The following is a 16,248-nucleotide window of genomic DNA, read 5'->3' on the forward strand; positions in this document are numbered from 1 at the left end:
AAGAAACAGCACTTAACGGCCCAGAATGCACTGCACCCAAGGGAGCAACCTCAATTACTGTTACGCGTCCGAAGAGGAGAACTCCAGGGGAAGTGATTGCTCAGATGGAAATGGCTGTGTGTGTGTTTGTGTGTGTTTGTGCATGTGTGTGTGTGTGTGTTTGTGTGTGGGCTGGAGGAGGATGGATAGAAAGGCACTCAGTAAAAAGATCTTTCAGAAACACTTTGCCTCAGTGACGTTGACGCGAGCTGTTGATTGACGTGCACTTCTCGACAGAAACCAGAGCTATCAACCTATCTGCCACGCATTAAGAATGGCACGGTCCTTGGGGAGGGGCCTAAGTGGTAAATGATGTTGCTCAAGACACTCTCTGTCAACAATGTGTGTGTATTTGTGAGTGCTGAGGATGGCAAAGTATTCAATCAAAGCTTTGATTGAAAAACCCTTGTGTCCTTAAAGATCAGAGTTCTGCACACTGATGTATAGGATGCATGTGAGTGTATGCAGGGGTGAGTCTTTGTTTTAAATACAGTATGGTGCTATGCAGTCTAGGGGAAAAACTGAGCTGGCAGAAGGCTTAATGGCAGAAATCTGATCTCAAACAATATTTATGCAGTTAAATTGTGCTGTCAAAGTAAACTTTGGAGTTGTTGTTTTTTTTTTGGAGAATTTTAATTTTCAGAAAGAGATTGGCAAAATCATCTTTGTAAGAAATCTTGTAGACCCATATTCTCTCTTTGGATATGGAAAATAACGTCAGCCTTTCCTTGATATTTCATATGTTATAACCACGTTCCATTCATCATCTTGCTCTTCGGTTGATCATCAATTTGGTCTGCTGAGACCAAGTTGTCACTAACAACTTTTGTGTTGAAGGAGATGAAAAAGTAAGCCAGATAAACATGATGTAATTGCAAGCAGCACTAGGGGGCACTCTGACTTTTCTGGTACTGGAGACTGCTGAGTATTGCATAGGGGTGACTGTGTTCAATGTCTGTGCATGTGTGTATATGTGTGTGTCAGTCAGTGCGACCACTGGGGGTCGAGGCTGTGTGTTTACACGGCTGAAGTTCCCATGACAAATGTGGTCAGAACATCATCCTGACTTGGGAATGTGCACAAAAAAAGACGTCCCTTCTACAACTCCGCTATTATTCTTTCTCTACAAACATGTGCTTCCAATCTCTTGAAACACTCTGTGCTTTTTTTTTCCTTTGCAGTTTTACAATGTCATTAGAAAACAATGTTCTTTGTTTTGCACATTAGCTACGAATTAATGATCCCGCCCATCTTTGTGCCTGCAGAAGAGGTTCTGATACATGGAGTCACTCACTGGGGCCCAGCTTTCCTCCTGTCAGAGCAAAGGTTCTTTTGCTGCTGTTATATTTCAGGCTGTTATTGTTGGCCCTCTTGCAGCCTCGGTAAGATCTTTAGTCCTTTTCCCAAGCGATATAACCCCCACACACATCACACAGTATCTGACCCCTGTCTCCATGACACATGACAGGTCCACTGTGTTGTGTGTGTGTGGGCATGTGAGCAAGGACTGATGTGTGTGCATTTATGTGTGTGTGTATGCTTTCATGTAAATGTGTAGTAAATGTGTGTGTGTGTGTGTGTGTGTGTGTGTACAGCATAGATATGTATGCAAGCATACCTGGCACATCTACACTGTAGGTATTGAATATGCTAAAACAATGAGGCCACTTGTCAAATGTTCAAAGTCGCACAGACAACCCACTGTGATCTCAAACCACACACATAGATGTTCCTAATGGGACTAAAGTAGCATTTACATTCCTGTGGATAACCGGTCTGTTTATTTTTCTCTCTAAACCGGACTGGATTGCCACTTTCCCTGGTGAGAAAAAGGATGGAAGATGATAAAAAAAAATATGAGGAGGCTGATGAGAGAGGCTCCCACCACAGTTTAGACCTCCAAAGCCAACTGTCAGTCCTGCTAAACCAGCAAACCTAAGTGATTTAAGGGTGACAGTAATTCAGTGTATAATGAAAGTTGATGCCAGTGTGCAATACTTTGCAATTTAAAACTGCTGTTGTCTTATTCCCCTACATGAGGAAATGAGCTTGGTGTAATTGTGAAGGCTTATGTTTATGAGTCATGGTGTAAATCCTGTTGCTTTGTATATGGGCGAGAAGGCATTACACATACACAGAGAGAAACCCACACAGGTATGCTCAAGTCCTGAGAGCATCTGCTCCTTTACAACCAGATTGAATTAGCAATTACAGAGAGTAAAAACCAGAACAAAACATCTGGAGCTGTAAGCAGTAGAGGTTATAAATCTGAAAGGGGGGGGGGTATGAAAATGAGCTGAAGTGAGATTCTCAAGGACAGTGTCTCTGATTGGCCCATTAACATGCCAGGGGTGTCAAAAAGAACCCGAGGCAATGGGAGAAATGGGACAGAGCAGAGGGCTTTAGAGGGCATATGGAACACCAGTGAATGGAGAGGTAGAGCATGCAGGGGAGAGCACAGGAGAGGGCCAGTGAGATGCTGTAGGGGAGTGAAATGCAGTATTAGCAAAGAAAATACAAGTGAGGATATACACGGATGTTGTTTGTGTCTTGAACCTCCTCACAGGAAATCATCCCGATAAGCAGAGAGAAAGCTGTGGAAAAGCTGAGACCTAGGGGGGTTTTTGGAAAAAGACCCGGAGCTGTGTGGGTACAAGAATTAAGAAACAGAGGCTGAAGATCACCACTTTGCCAAACCATAATTATGCATGTTTGGACACAGAAAATGCTTCAAGTAAACGTGAGGCCGGGTGTTCATAAATGTATTTTAACGATTATATCCAGTTTGGTTTAAGTCCATATAAATGTGAGGTTGGAAAGCCGCAGTACCATTACCACATCTGTTTTTGCTATTATTGGCACAATAAATTACGTAGGCAATTTGTTTGCGCCGTTGTTAGAGTAATAGAATCAAATTATCCCATGTTAGGGAAATGATTATGTACCAAGCGGAACCCATCAGGGATTCACAAGGCAATCAGTGAAGTAAGACAGAGCCTAAATGTTGGCGCTCTGCACATCAACTGTTCCAGGTCCACTACGTCATTTGAAAGAACCCCGGATAGGAGATAATTGTACCTGGTTCACACAGGAGTAGACTGTTTCACCCACTAATCTGGAAATGCTAAGAGTCCTAAGTCAGTGTAGAGCCACAGTGTCTGTTGTAGTACATCTCCAGTACAACATCAGTCTGGTGGAGCTGTATGTAAAAGCACAGAGAGAGATAGGTGGGTGGTCATAATTGAAAGAGCCTAACATAAGTGAAATGAGAAGTGTTCAGAATGAAGGACAATATCAAATGAGTCTTATCAATTAAAAAGTCATGGAATGGTGTTTACATTCCCACTCCAAGGCCAGACACTGGGTGGATGTTTCAAATAGGTCAAGGTTGAAGTGAAAACAAAAGTTAGTCGATTAGCAGTCGAGGTGCAACATTTCTACTTTGTATGCTAATCTGGCAGATCATCATATCGTGTAGGCACTGCCTGCGATTCTACATCTGCACGCACTCATTTAATTATCCAAACACAATTCACAAAAGTCACTGGAAACAAACCAAACCAAAATAAAATAATTTGCATATATTTAAAAGAGCAGATAAAGTCCCTTGGGGTTGGTTAATATTTCAGAGGCATAATAATAATATGCTAAATCATTCACATTTTATCCAGCACCAAAACAAAGTGGCTTTGTCGATGTAATTAGGGTGTTTTAGAGTTGAATCACCCTGGCAAATGACCATGTTTTTCTCTCTGGGAGATCTGTGTGTGAATGTATCTACGCCTCTCTCGCTCTCCCCCATATATATGTGTGTGTATGTGTTTGTGTGTGTGCTTGTGTTGTATTGTCACCGTTCCTCCATGTGCGTGCAGTCTTAGAAAAGGATTGATTAAAGAGAGAGTGTCTGTCTCAGAGCAGTTAATGAGGTTTAGTCCCATGAGCTGAGAGGTTTGGGTGTGTGTGAGTGCACGCACATGTGTGTTTGCGTGTGTGCATGTAGACCTAGTGGAAGACGTTGTTAATTGGCTAAGACTTACTTTCAGCAGGGGGATAGTCAAGGGCACAATGCCTCCACATTTGTGGAGTGCCATTTGTAGAACACGGTGATAACGTTCACTTTCTATATTAAATATTATTTTGAGGAAATGATGAGTCAGTAACAGGCTGACAGAAAGGAACGTGATTGTAATTATACTTGTAATTTTACACGTTTTGTATGTAATTTAAATCTGTAGATAAAACATCTGGATATTTTTCTTCATGTTTGAATGATACAGGTAGAAATTAACAAAACAGATGCTAAAAAGTGAATAGAAAAATGTTATTTTGCTGTTTTGCGTTACCTGAGTGTATCTGAAGATGTGAATGAAACTCATTCATTTTTCTCTCTGGGGACAAGAAGAAGACGAAAAGGAAAGAGGAAGAGAGCAAAAGAGAAGGGAAAAGAAGTATAAAAAGGCAGAAAAGACAGACACAGAGACACAGAAGATGAGAGAAAAAGGAAATGAGGCAGAGGGGGAGAAAGAAAGATATTCCACAAAGGTCAAGGTACTGTAGATGGATACAATCTCACCTGCTCTGGTCTCCACAAAGACCTGTCCGTCTACATGTATATACAGACCTGTATGTTCTATTGCAGCGCAACACACAGCTCGTCTCAAACAGCAGGAAGCATCAATGCTTTCATGTGGAGCACAGCCCAAAGTAGAGCAAGATCACAATGTGTGTGTGTGTGTGTCTGTGTGTGCGTGCATGCATGCGTGCGTGTATGTATGTGTGTGTGTGAAACCCAGGCTTTTCCCCCCTTGGGACCTGCACAAACACGCTTCCCATCTTTCCTTTGAGTCTCACATTCAAAGGTTCCACTCGTTCAGCTGTCAGTCATTTTCTCAGCCAATCAAGGCCCTTCATTCTCAGTCTGTTTATAGATCAAGGGTGGTTTAAGCATACGTATGTGATGTGACTGGAATTTTTACCATGACTAATACTAATACTGTAAATATTCATTATTATTTTATTATTTTTTTTTTTTTTACACATCACCAGTGGTGTCAATCAAAATCAACACTATTGTGCCATACTGTGAGCATGCGGGAAGTCTATAATAATGTTTATAACTGCAGGTCCTGGAAATCCATTGTTGGTACTAGAAGGATGCCAGAAACTGCAGAAAGAAATCTGGACCAAGATAAAAAAGTTCTCAAATGTGGCTGAATGGAATGAAGTAAGTTCATGGATGGATGTAGAAAGAAAGAGAAAATTCTTTAAAAGAGGCACAGATGGAGGTTATAAAAGGAAGTAGCTGTGTGTGTTAGGACTGGTGGCTGGTGTGTGTGTGTGTGTGTGTGTGTGTGTGTGCACCATATGTGTGCATTTGTGTTATCAAAAGGTTCAGTGCTGTATAGAGGCATTAAATATTGTGTTATAGGGCTATCGCAACCCAGATATGTCATGCTTAATTTAGTGGCTAAGAGTACAAGAGAAAAGGGGGAGAAAAAAACTACAAATGACTGTGAAATGTAAAATATATCTGCAAGTATGAGTACATCGCACAGCAACTGCACTTGTACGTTAACACATGGGAAAACTGAGAAGGAAAGAGAGCTATAGTGATAGAGGAAGAGAATGAGAGAGAGGCAAACAGATGGAGCATCAGGTGACAGCAGGCTTTATCAGACCTCACCTCTGATTGCCATCTATTATGATGGAACAATAGTTTGCTGTGGGCCATGCTAACGACCTGTGTTTGTCAGCAACAGGGGAAATTAACCCAAGCCATACTTTGTCTGCTTTATGCCGGGAGGGAAACAAAGGGAGAGGAGCAGAGCGGGAGAAGGAAGAATCACATCACACACCTGTTATATAGTGATAGACAGCTGCCATATCTCCATACCTGCACTGTGTGGGAACGGTGGGTGAGGTTCAGCCACCAACAGAGGGCAGCAGAGGGCTTCAGAGCTGACATGTCCCTCAGAGGCGGGTCAAAAAGCTCAGACTCACAGAAAATTGACGCTGTCTAGATTTACATGTCACCTCACAAATGTCCACTCAACACTCACTTTATATTTGATTTAAAATTACTTGCAGTGTTTGTGCCTAAACCAATGATGGCTTCACCTCAGAGCTGATGCGGTGAGATACTTGTTTGTTTTTGTCAACTTTACCTATTTTTCCCAGCTGAAATAAGGTGGGAGTGAGGTTTGAACTGCGGGGCACTGGTAATGGCGGAGTGTGTGTTCTACAGCACGTCTCAGCCAGAGACTAGCTCGATCTGTTCACACTACATGCAGAGCCGTGGCCTCCAGGCTTGAGTTCCTGCTTCGGTAATGACTCTGTTCCCCTGTGGAATGTAGAACATTGTCTTTCCTCAAATGAGGAAAGCACACAATCACACACATACACACACACAATCACACACACACACACACACACACACGCATATATTCACAAACACACATCCACACGGACACACACACACACACACACACACAAGCATGCACTTCAATATGCATGAAACTCGCAAGGTTGTAAACACATACAGACAAAATAGTGCACACAAATACAAACATACTTGCACCCACACATGCCCCCTCCCCACACTATCTCGCCAGTCTCAGAAACATTGATTGGGCCTCCTTCACTCAGTGAGTTTATAGACCACAATGTGTGGCAGCTTGTATTGCTCTTTCTCTCTCTTCGTTACCGATCAGAGAAAATCCCACTCTAAGCAAGCGCAATGCACATTCATACAATTTTAATGACTCTTAAATTAACCATCATATTTTTGCTCCACTCCTTCACTGACTAAATCGCTTAATATGCATCAACACTGGCCTCACTTGTGGGTTCGCCGTGACATTTTTATAATTCCTTTGCACGGGCATTGTGTTTATTTATGAGTGTGTAGGCTTTTTTGGCTGATAAATGGCACAATTAAACAGTGCTCAGACACTCGAGCAGACGTTTCAGGCTGCTGACAGATTTTTAGTGTCCTCTTCCTTGGCTAACGATGAAAGTAAATAATGTCTTAACGAGGTTGCTGGAGCAGTTGTTTGAGGATTCATTTTATATTTTACATTTGCTTTGAGCAGCAGTGGTTGAACACAACACAAAAGTAAGGTTCACAGCCTAGATTTTACGCTTTGAACATAATTTAGTAGCTTGTTAACAAATTCCTTTACAATTATTACCAAGGTTACAAATGAAAATTGAAATAATTTCTGAATTTTTCAGGATTGTTTTAGCAGTGAGCCGACTAATGACTTATTCATAACATTTTCCTTCTCTGTTTCTGTGAATTCAACTACTCTTTTTGCAGTATTTTTAGGCTTTGGTGTCTATTTCTGTCCATTTTATATTTGTACAACATGTTGAGAAAGCAGGGTCAAATAAGAGAGACTACAGCGGTATTAAGCTGCAGGTTGCAGGTTGTCACGGAACTCAAATCTTCCAACTTCCTGTATGCATTATTCAAGGGCCCCTATTGGCTGCTGTGGGTTTAGTGATGAAAGCAGCCTGACGCAATACTCGGCAACAGTGTTTTACAGTATTGTTTTACAAACTATTGTAAGGCAGGGTTAGAACAAGGGAGAGTATTAGCCAGGCCCTGGGAGGAGGGTAGCTTTATGAGCCCTCTGAGGCTGGCTGGGGAGCGCCTGGGCTCCTGTGCAGTTAAGCAGCGGGCTACAGCACTACAAGCTGCCCCTACATTTACAGAATGCCCTTGGACAGAGGATGTGTGTGAGAAAGAAAGTGTGGGGCATGCATGCTCATGGGCTAATGAGTGCATGTGTTAATGCCCGTGTGTGTTTGTGCGCACATGTGAGTGTGCGTGGACGAGATGTTGTTGGGTTGAGTCAGTCTCCAGAGGGAAGGAGAAGGACAAATGCTCCTTAAAAATAGCCCCTGGGCAGCTGGTGTACACAGTCTATCAGCAGTCCGTCCCTGGGGCCAAGGAGGGGGGGGGGGACAGAGGATGGATGTAAGGGAGAGTGAGAGAAATGTGGAAAAATAGGGTAGAATATGGGTGGAATGGAAAGAGAGAAAGGAAAAAAATATTATATATATATGGATTAAAAAATAACCCTCCTCTCAAGAAAGAGAGAAGATAGTAAAAAAAAGAGAACCAAAAGTCAAAGAGAAAAGGAGAACAAATTGAGATAGTCAGCGAAAGAGAGAAGGCAAAAGATGGAGAGTGCCTCCCAGTCCCAGTTGTGAATGCTCTAGAGGTCACAGTGGACGGATAGGGTTTTAGAGAGAGCAGCTTTGTCCCCAGACGTCTTCAGTTACTAATATACCAGAGTGTGTTTCGCTAAATCGCTCCCAGTCGGCGGGAGTAGAGATCCTTGAGACCCACTGAGACCCTTTATGGAAATAACTCTACCTCATTTGCTCTCAATAACTTGCTGTAACATTTGGTGTGTGTGTGTGTGTGTGTGTATGTGTGTGCTGGGGTTTATGCGGGGGTTTGTGTATATGTGAATTGAAGGTGCTCATTGAGCATTTGCGTGCGTAGTTTTAATGGACATTCACATAATGGATAGATGGTTTTTACAACTGTTCAATCTACTGGGAGCAACAAAATCATCAAGCTATTAGATATTTATGGCACTGGAATGCTCAGATTTTTTGCTTTTTGTGATTCTGGAGTGATCTCAGGTATGGCATTATCACATACAACGAAAAAAAAATTAGATTAAACCCAGACATAAGAAAAGAATCTCAAAAGAAATATCAGGTAGAATATAGTTTGCAGCATACGACTGGGAAAGGTTTGTGGGTGTATTTCAACTTTAAATGAGAAATAAAGAGCTGGGAGTCATTCTATGGCTGCCTGAAGGATCCCACACTCTCACAGTATCATCAACACACCAATTAGAGCCACAGGCTGGGAAAGGATCAATGCGATTCTGAGTGTGTGTCTGTGTGTGGGTGGTGTGTATGTGTGCGTGCATGTATAGATGTATTTCGTTAGTTCCTCTGCTGAGCTAATTGAGCTGTTTTTCCTCAACAGTTGGGAGCTCTTAGGCTGCGGACAGATGCCCTTGGGCACAAGGTGTGTGTGTCAGTTTGTGTGCATCTGTGTGTTTGCCACGGTGAGCATGTGTTCCACCCCGCCATAGTGATTGCGAGAGTTTGTCGGTGCATGCCAAAATGAAAACTTGTGTTATGTGTGTGTGCATGGCATGCAGGCTGTTGGTCTGTCAGTGGCGTACTTAGCGGTCTCCAGGCGTCATTAGTACCCTGACTGTCACATCGGGCCGTCTTAGTTGAGCGCTTTATAAAGCTTTGTTTAGAATAGTCCGGCCACATGTGCTCCGCTGCGACTGATGAGCCCTGAGCGGGTGCTGATAGACTGTATGCGTGTGTGTGCGTGGAAGCGGGGTGGTGATGGAGCAAAGCCGTCCTGACAGAGATGTTACCCAGCAGCAGGATCCTGTGCCCCACCCACACCCCCTCACACACACACACACACACACACACACACACACACACACACACACACACACACACACACACACACACACACACACACACACACACACACACACACACTCACTCACTCACTCACTCACTCACTCACTCTCACACACACACACACACACACACACACACACACACTCACCCTGGCTCTCAGTGTCATCGTTTGGGTCATGTTTAACTTGAGTGAAGAGGATATACTTTGTTTATTCTACGGAAAGGACAGTTGACCATTCCTCACATACAGGAAATGTACAAGACAACAATAGTCACATTACACTGCAGTAGTGCTGGAAAGTAACCAAGTACATTTACTCATGTACTGTGCTTAAGTACGTTTTTTGTTACATGCATTTTACTTGACTATTTCCATTTTATGCTACTTTATACTTTTATTCCACAAAATTTAAAAGGGTAATATTGTACTTTATACCCCACTACATTTATCTGACAGCTATAGTTACTTGGCTGATTAAGATTGTACGTATAAAACATATGATTAGCTTTGCATTATAATAGATTCAACTACCCAACAAAGTTCAAATTAGCCAATCTTGAGCAGCATTAAAGGACAAGGGCCTCAGTCTGCTTGTTGGATTATCCAACAGCGCCTGAAACCTCCTCGATACTTTCCAAAACAGAAAAACCGTCGAACACTTTCCGCAGCAATTGGCCAGGTGTGCAGAAGTGTGTGAGTAAAGGCAGGGTTTTAACTTCTGTCTCATACAACTACTCCCATCACTTTTCAAGGAGAGACTGGGAGACTGTGAGACTGTCATCCTTACCCTTTTGTACAATTTATTATGTCGAGACTACAATGACAGAAAAACCAGAGTTTTTGGAGAAAGATCGGGGAGGCAGTTGGATCCAGGCAGGAGGAGGTTATGATGGAAGACTTTTCATGCTGCCTTTAAGTGTGGCCATTCAGAACTGTTATAAACACTTTTGCCTTTAGACTTGGCCAGATGACATGTCTTACAACCTATTTTTTTAAGTATACCGAATCCTTAAAGCTAGTATTACGATGAGATAAGCCTTTATTGATACCCGGAGGGGAAATTCATGTTTTGCAGCAGCACAAGGACAGAAAAAAGGTAAGAAATAAATAATTAGAAGTTTATGAAATAAAAATAAGAATAAAAATAAAAATATAAACTATACAAGAGCGATTCAAGTCAAAATTACAAGCAATATGCATACAGTACCCACAACCAGTGTTGCACTTAAACCAGTAGTGCACTACTGTCTCAAGTGAAGTGGCATAGTAGTGTGTTTAGTAGCAGCAAAGTCAGCAAAGCACAAAGTAAGAGTTAAAACATCTGGAATAGTAATTGTTCTAGATTTTTTTTATTGTCAATAAATTCCACAAGAAAAAGATAAATTCATTGTTGATTTCATGGAATTCATTGACAATAAGAAAAATATAGAATACTGCCAACCTTTCATTTAAAATGCTGCTTAACGTGTTAATGCATCAGTAATAGTAAGTCAGTGTTATAATATGTATAATAATATAACACTCTGAAAGGGGCCATTCATCATTGTGAGTACTTTTCTTTTTAATACTTAAGGACATTTTGCTGCAAGGATGTAGAATGTAAATGATGTGAATACTTCCACTGCACTGTGATGGGAATTTCTATATGGCAAGCTATTTGGAATTAAAGCTCTTGCAAATGTTTTGATTTCTGCAATAATATGTAATAGATGTAAGCACCCGTGGAATCAACAAGAATTCAATGTTGTTTTCAAGACAACTTCCCTGCATCATCTAGCTGGTGCTGGTCGTCTCTCTTCACCACGGCAGCTGCCTGTGATGGTTATCTCTCATTCATTTTCAAACACACACACACACACACACGCTCAGACCCATGCACATTTGCACACCCATTCCTGCAACTCACGCGCTTCCACATTTGCACACTTGCACACGTTCACACACTTGAAGGCTTGTTCCCCCCCCCCTTTTTGACAACACAACTTCCAGCTTAACTTGCAGCAGAAGTGCGCCACTCTCAGTCCTTCAGCAGGAGTCGTTACTTTGAGCTACTCAGGAATACAGTCTAACTTTCTAGTACAAGACTAGTCATTGAGTCTCTCTCCAGGGACCCCTGCTATATAACTTATACTCACTTTACAGGACTTCCATATCAGTGGAAGGCATCTCTTTGTGAAAGCACTGAGGCAGAAGTTGGGATAAAGCTATTTGATGTTTTGTAGCGAACGTATCTGAGGTAATGGATACTGTGTGAAAGGCTATGGCTGCGTGAGTGAAGTGACAAAGTTAGTTTCGGCCTTACAGATCTTTAAATCCCTCTGGATCTCTCAAACTGCCCCCTTCTACACTCACCGCTCCACTGATTGTGTGTGTTTGTGTGTGTGTGTCAGATGATTGGTACCTGGGCTAACAGAGAGGAGTCCCTCAGGTCCTCCTGTGGAGGTTCTGAGGTCTGGTCAGTTAACCTCCATCTCTCGCTTTGATCGCTGTGGCTCAGACGACCCTCAGGGAAAACACAACACACTCAAACCTCAGTGAGACCTCTTTTGGCAGATACACACACACGTCCACACACTTATCCACAGCAGACAAACGGATTGACAGATATACACAAGAAACACAAGAAACTTTGCACATATGCCAATGCATACACCCCTCTCATCACACACACACACACACACACACACACACACACACACACACACACACACACACTTTGCCACACAGTCAGACCAAGGGGTAATGCTATACAGCCAGTGTCAGTGAGAGGAGGGTACTTAAGGTGCTATTACACTCCCATTACCTCTACTCTCATGTGCAATCAAGGAGAGGTGATGGCCTGCACTCTGGCAACACACACCCTGGTTCCCCTTCTGACAGCACTGTGGACAGAGGCCTGAGGCACCAGGCTCTAGGATCGTAAGGGAGGTAAGGTGAGGAGATTTAATCTGAAGGGTGTGTGTCGTATCTGGAAGGAGAGAAGGAATACATTGTGTAGCAGCAAGGCTAACAGGGATAAAGCTCATACTCCTATTTGCAGATGATGATGATGGATATGCAGAGTTTCATGTGTCTGTGAATCTGTTTTAATGAAACATATGAAAAGAAAACACTCCCCCCCACTCGCCCCCATTTTCTACCTCTGTTTTTGTGCCCCCTCTCTCTCTCCCTCTCTCACACACACTCTCTCTCTCCCGCTCTCTCTCAGCTGGCCCTAGATAGTTTTGCTCTTCCCCCAGCTCCTCTGGGACCCCTTCTCTGTGTCGTTAATCAGAGCTTCTCAGCTCAGCTTCTCTCTCTCTCTCCTTTTCTCTCCCCTTTTCTTTCTTTTCCAACCAACACACACACTTGCTCTTGCACACACACATACGCAGTCTTATAGTCTCGCTCCCCTCCTCCCCCATGCATCCTCAGCCCCATCCATCATAAAACGGCAGTGGGAAGGTGGGGCTGTGTGTGAGTGTAAGTGCCAGTGTGTGAAAGTGTGCGTGTCTGTGTGTGTCGGCTCATATATGTGCTCTATAGGCACACATCTCTGTGTCTCCTCAGCAAAAATGAATTGAGACTTTACAAGAAGAAAGCAATTAGGCCAGGGCTTTGCCCTATCATTCACTAGCTAATGTATCAGAGGCAGAGTGAATATTATTAACGGACAGGGAGGGTAAGGCTCTGTGGGTTTTACAGCCAGAAGGTAGGACAAGAAAAGACTAATGATTGTGATGAAGTAACCCTGAGTTGAAGGGTTTTAATCACTTGTAGGCTTTGTGGCTTTGCAGTTGACATGCTCTTTATGATAACTGCATGGCTTCCAGCTCTCAGTCTGCCATCCGCTGAACACTAGTAGGAAAGAATCAAATGAGCCATTATCGAAACATGGACAAGGATGGCTAAGTACAATGCTACAAGATTACTCATTCATCAGGGTGTGTGAGTGAGGGCCACAGGGCTCAGGGAGCAGAGAGAAAACAAATCAGTGAGTCAGAAAAATGGAAACTACGATGAACAGAGGACAAAGAGACAAATTATGGGGTGGGGGGTGTAGTAGGAAGAGGGTGCAGAGACAAAAGTGCAAAGGAGAGAGAGAGGTGACTGAGGTGGAGCATTGATGGACAGAGTCAAGAAGGAGCAGACAGAGGAGAGAGGAGGTGAAGGAGCAGCGTTGGGTCAGTGATGCGTAGAGACAAACCATTTGCACCTCAGCAGCAACTGAGCAGAGTGCTCTTGACTTCTCTGTGTGTGTGTATGTGTGTGAGAGAGAGAGTGTGTGACATGGGTCGGGGGAAACTGGGTTCAGATCTAGGATAGGTCACACTGTAATGGTGGGTTTTTTAACAGCATTTTTGTTTCACATCTCTACAGCGCTCTTAAATGTCATGCATTTTAAAAAGTCAGGTCTCGGCGGGTCGCGCTGACATTGACGTGTGTGCTTTCTTCAAACAGGAACCTTCCTCTTTGTGATTTAAAGCAACATTTCGTGCTCTCTGGTTACATTTGTTGACATCACTCAGCGCTTAACAGCAAATGTGATATGATAACTCAATCAGGCAAGATGCTAAATATTGAGATAAGCCCATAGTGACCCTGAAGAAAAATATGAGGCCAATCTGTTCCAGCCTGTTTCTGTGTTACAGTCACAATTACTGGAGATTACAGCTAAATCACTTCCACATGGGCTCAATGAAAACTTTACAATCTCTCCCACAATACACGATGAGGTGACTTTGTTTGGACTTAAACCAACAGAGGAAAGAGGAGAGGAGGTGAAGGAAGTAAAGGAGGGAGAGCCAGAACAACAGGGGAGAGGGCAGAGATTTGAGGGATAGGTGGAGGATTTTTGTAAAGAGCTTATTTTTGAACCATCATGCAGCCATCATTTTCTCTCCCAAGAATTTCTGTTCCAAAATCTGTCAAATGGGAAACAAATGTTGTGGGTGAGACCGCACGAGAATAAAAAACATTCTTGTTGTTTCACAATCCACCACCAGAAAAGAGCTGGCTCAGAGGAGGAATAAAAGAATGAGCAAGCAAAGACAAAAATCAAAATCAGCTTCAACATCACAGAAAGCAGAGGAATGCTCCAAGACAGACTCTTTAAAAATTTATTTGTATTTGAAAAAGAGAAGGGAATGTACAAAAATTATTAGGGGTGTCAGGAGTGTGGAGGGTTATGCATGTTTGCTGAAGGGAGGGTAGTCTTTATTTATTTTACCTATAACTTTTTTTTTGGAAGAGTAGGGGAGACTCCAGATTTATATTTTATTTCAATCGCCCCTTGTTAGATTTAATGCAAATTAAAAAAAACTTACAAGGCTTTTGTGTGAACCACAATTCAGAAAGGTGTGTTTGGCCATATGCAGAGGACAACAATTGACAATCCTGTCATAATTCTGGAAATTGGTGTCTATATGAAAATTATCGTTCCATCAAAATATGATCAACAAATGATCAAAATCGATGCAGCAGAACCAGAGATGTCAAAACCTGACGCCTACTTTACTCACAATGCAACTCAACCATCGACAGATGGTCTTGGGAGCCATTAGCCTCAAGCAGAGATGAGGGGTGAGTTACAGAGGAAGTGATATCAAGGCAATTTATTAGACCTTGCGTAGCTCCCTCTGGAGCCACAAAATACACAAAATATACAACTTTTTTCACTTATGCAGTAGAACTCCCCAAGACCTGTAAACAGACTTTAATGTGTAAAATTGGTGTTTCACTTTAACATAAAGTTTAAATTGGGTTACACCATCTTGAATTATTTTAGTTATCAATGGTAAAATGAATTGTACAAATGTAATAATGTTATATTATTTTGAGACACTGGGGGTGGTTAGCTGCAATTTTTCTCACTTGGTCTGGGCTTTTCTTTTTATAAAGTGAAACACAAAGTCCCCCTCCCCCCAACTCCAATAATTTTTGTACAGTCCCTAAGTCAGTGAAAGGAAGGGAGCGATTGTTCAGCTAAGTAAAGTCATTTCTAGTTTTTCCCACTTTTCCTCTATAAAGTGAACTTGTTGAAATGTCCTCTTTGTCCACAGGAGCTCCTTGGTAAAACAATCCCGGGTAAAGTCAGAGCATGTGGTCGTTAACTCAGGCTGGCATACCTGTCTTGCTTTTATAGGTGGCAAAAGCTACTAATCCTTCAGTCCAATATTTACTTAGTCCAAGTTATGCTTTCCTGGACCCTAGCTATGCATCTCTCCTGCTCCCTGCTTATATATTCTTGGCCCTTGATGTATTCCTGGCTCAGGAAACAACTTTTAGTGCCCCGCAAGGGCTGAGTGAGAATTGACAGTGTGTGCCAGAGTGAGAGCGAGAGGTAGGGGGCCTGTTTTAGTTCCACTGTGTTTGTAAGGTCACTCAGAGTACATCTGTATGGAGTGGGAACTCACTCGCTTTCACTGTCACAACCACTCACAACAGCCATCTGTAATGCTGTTATGTGGAGCACTGTGTCCCTTTGTCCCTTACACACACAGACACACACACAGGCAACCACACAGTCACTCACACACCCTCACACGTATAAAAGCACATACATGTGCACGCAGACACACTCACAGACTTACACACTCACACGGTGTCACCGTTCACACGACAACAAATGGACCAGCGCAAACACACATTAACATAATGTTAGGTTCTAATTGCGAGGGCATGTGTTTCTAATGAAAAAGTTGTTTTAGGGTTTCATTCCGCTTGGCTGTCAAACAATTTGCCTGTGTTTT

This window comes from Siniperca chuatsi, linkage group LG8 (genome assembly GCF_020085105.1).
Source record: "Siniperca chuatsi isolate FFG_IHB_CAS linkage group LG8, ASM2008510v1, whole genome shotgun sequence".
In the NCBI taxonomy this organism is placed as follows: Eukaryota; Metazoa; Chordata; class Actinopteri; order Centrarchiformes; family Sinipercidae; genus Siniperca; species Siniperca chuatsi.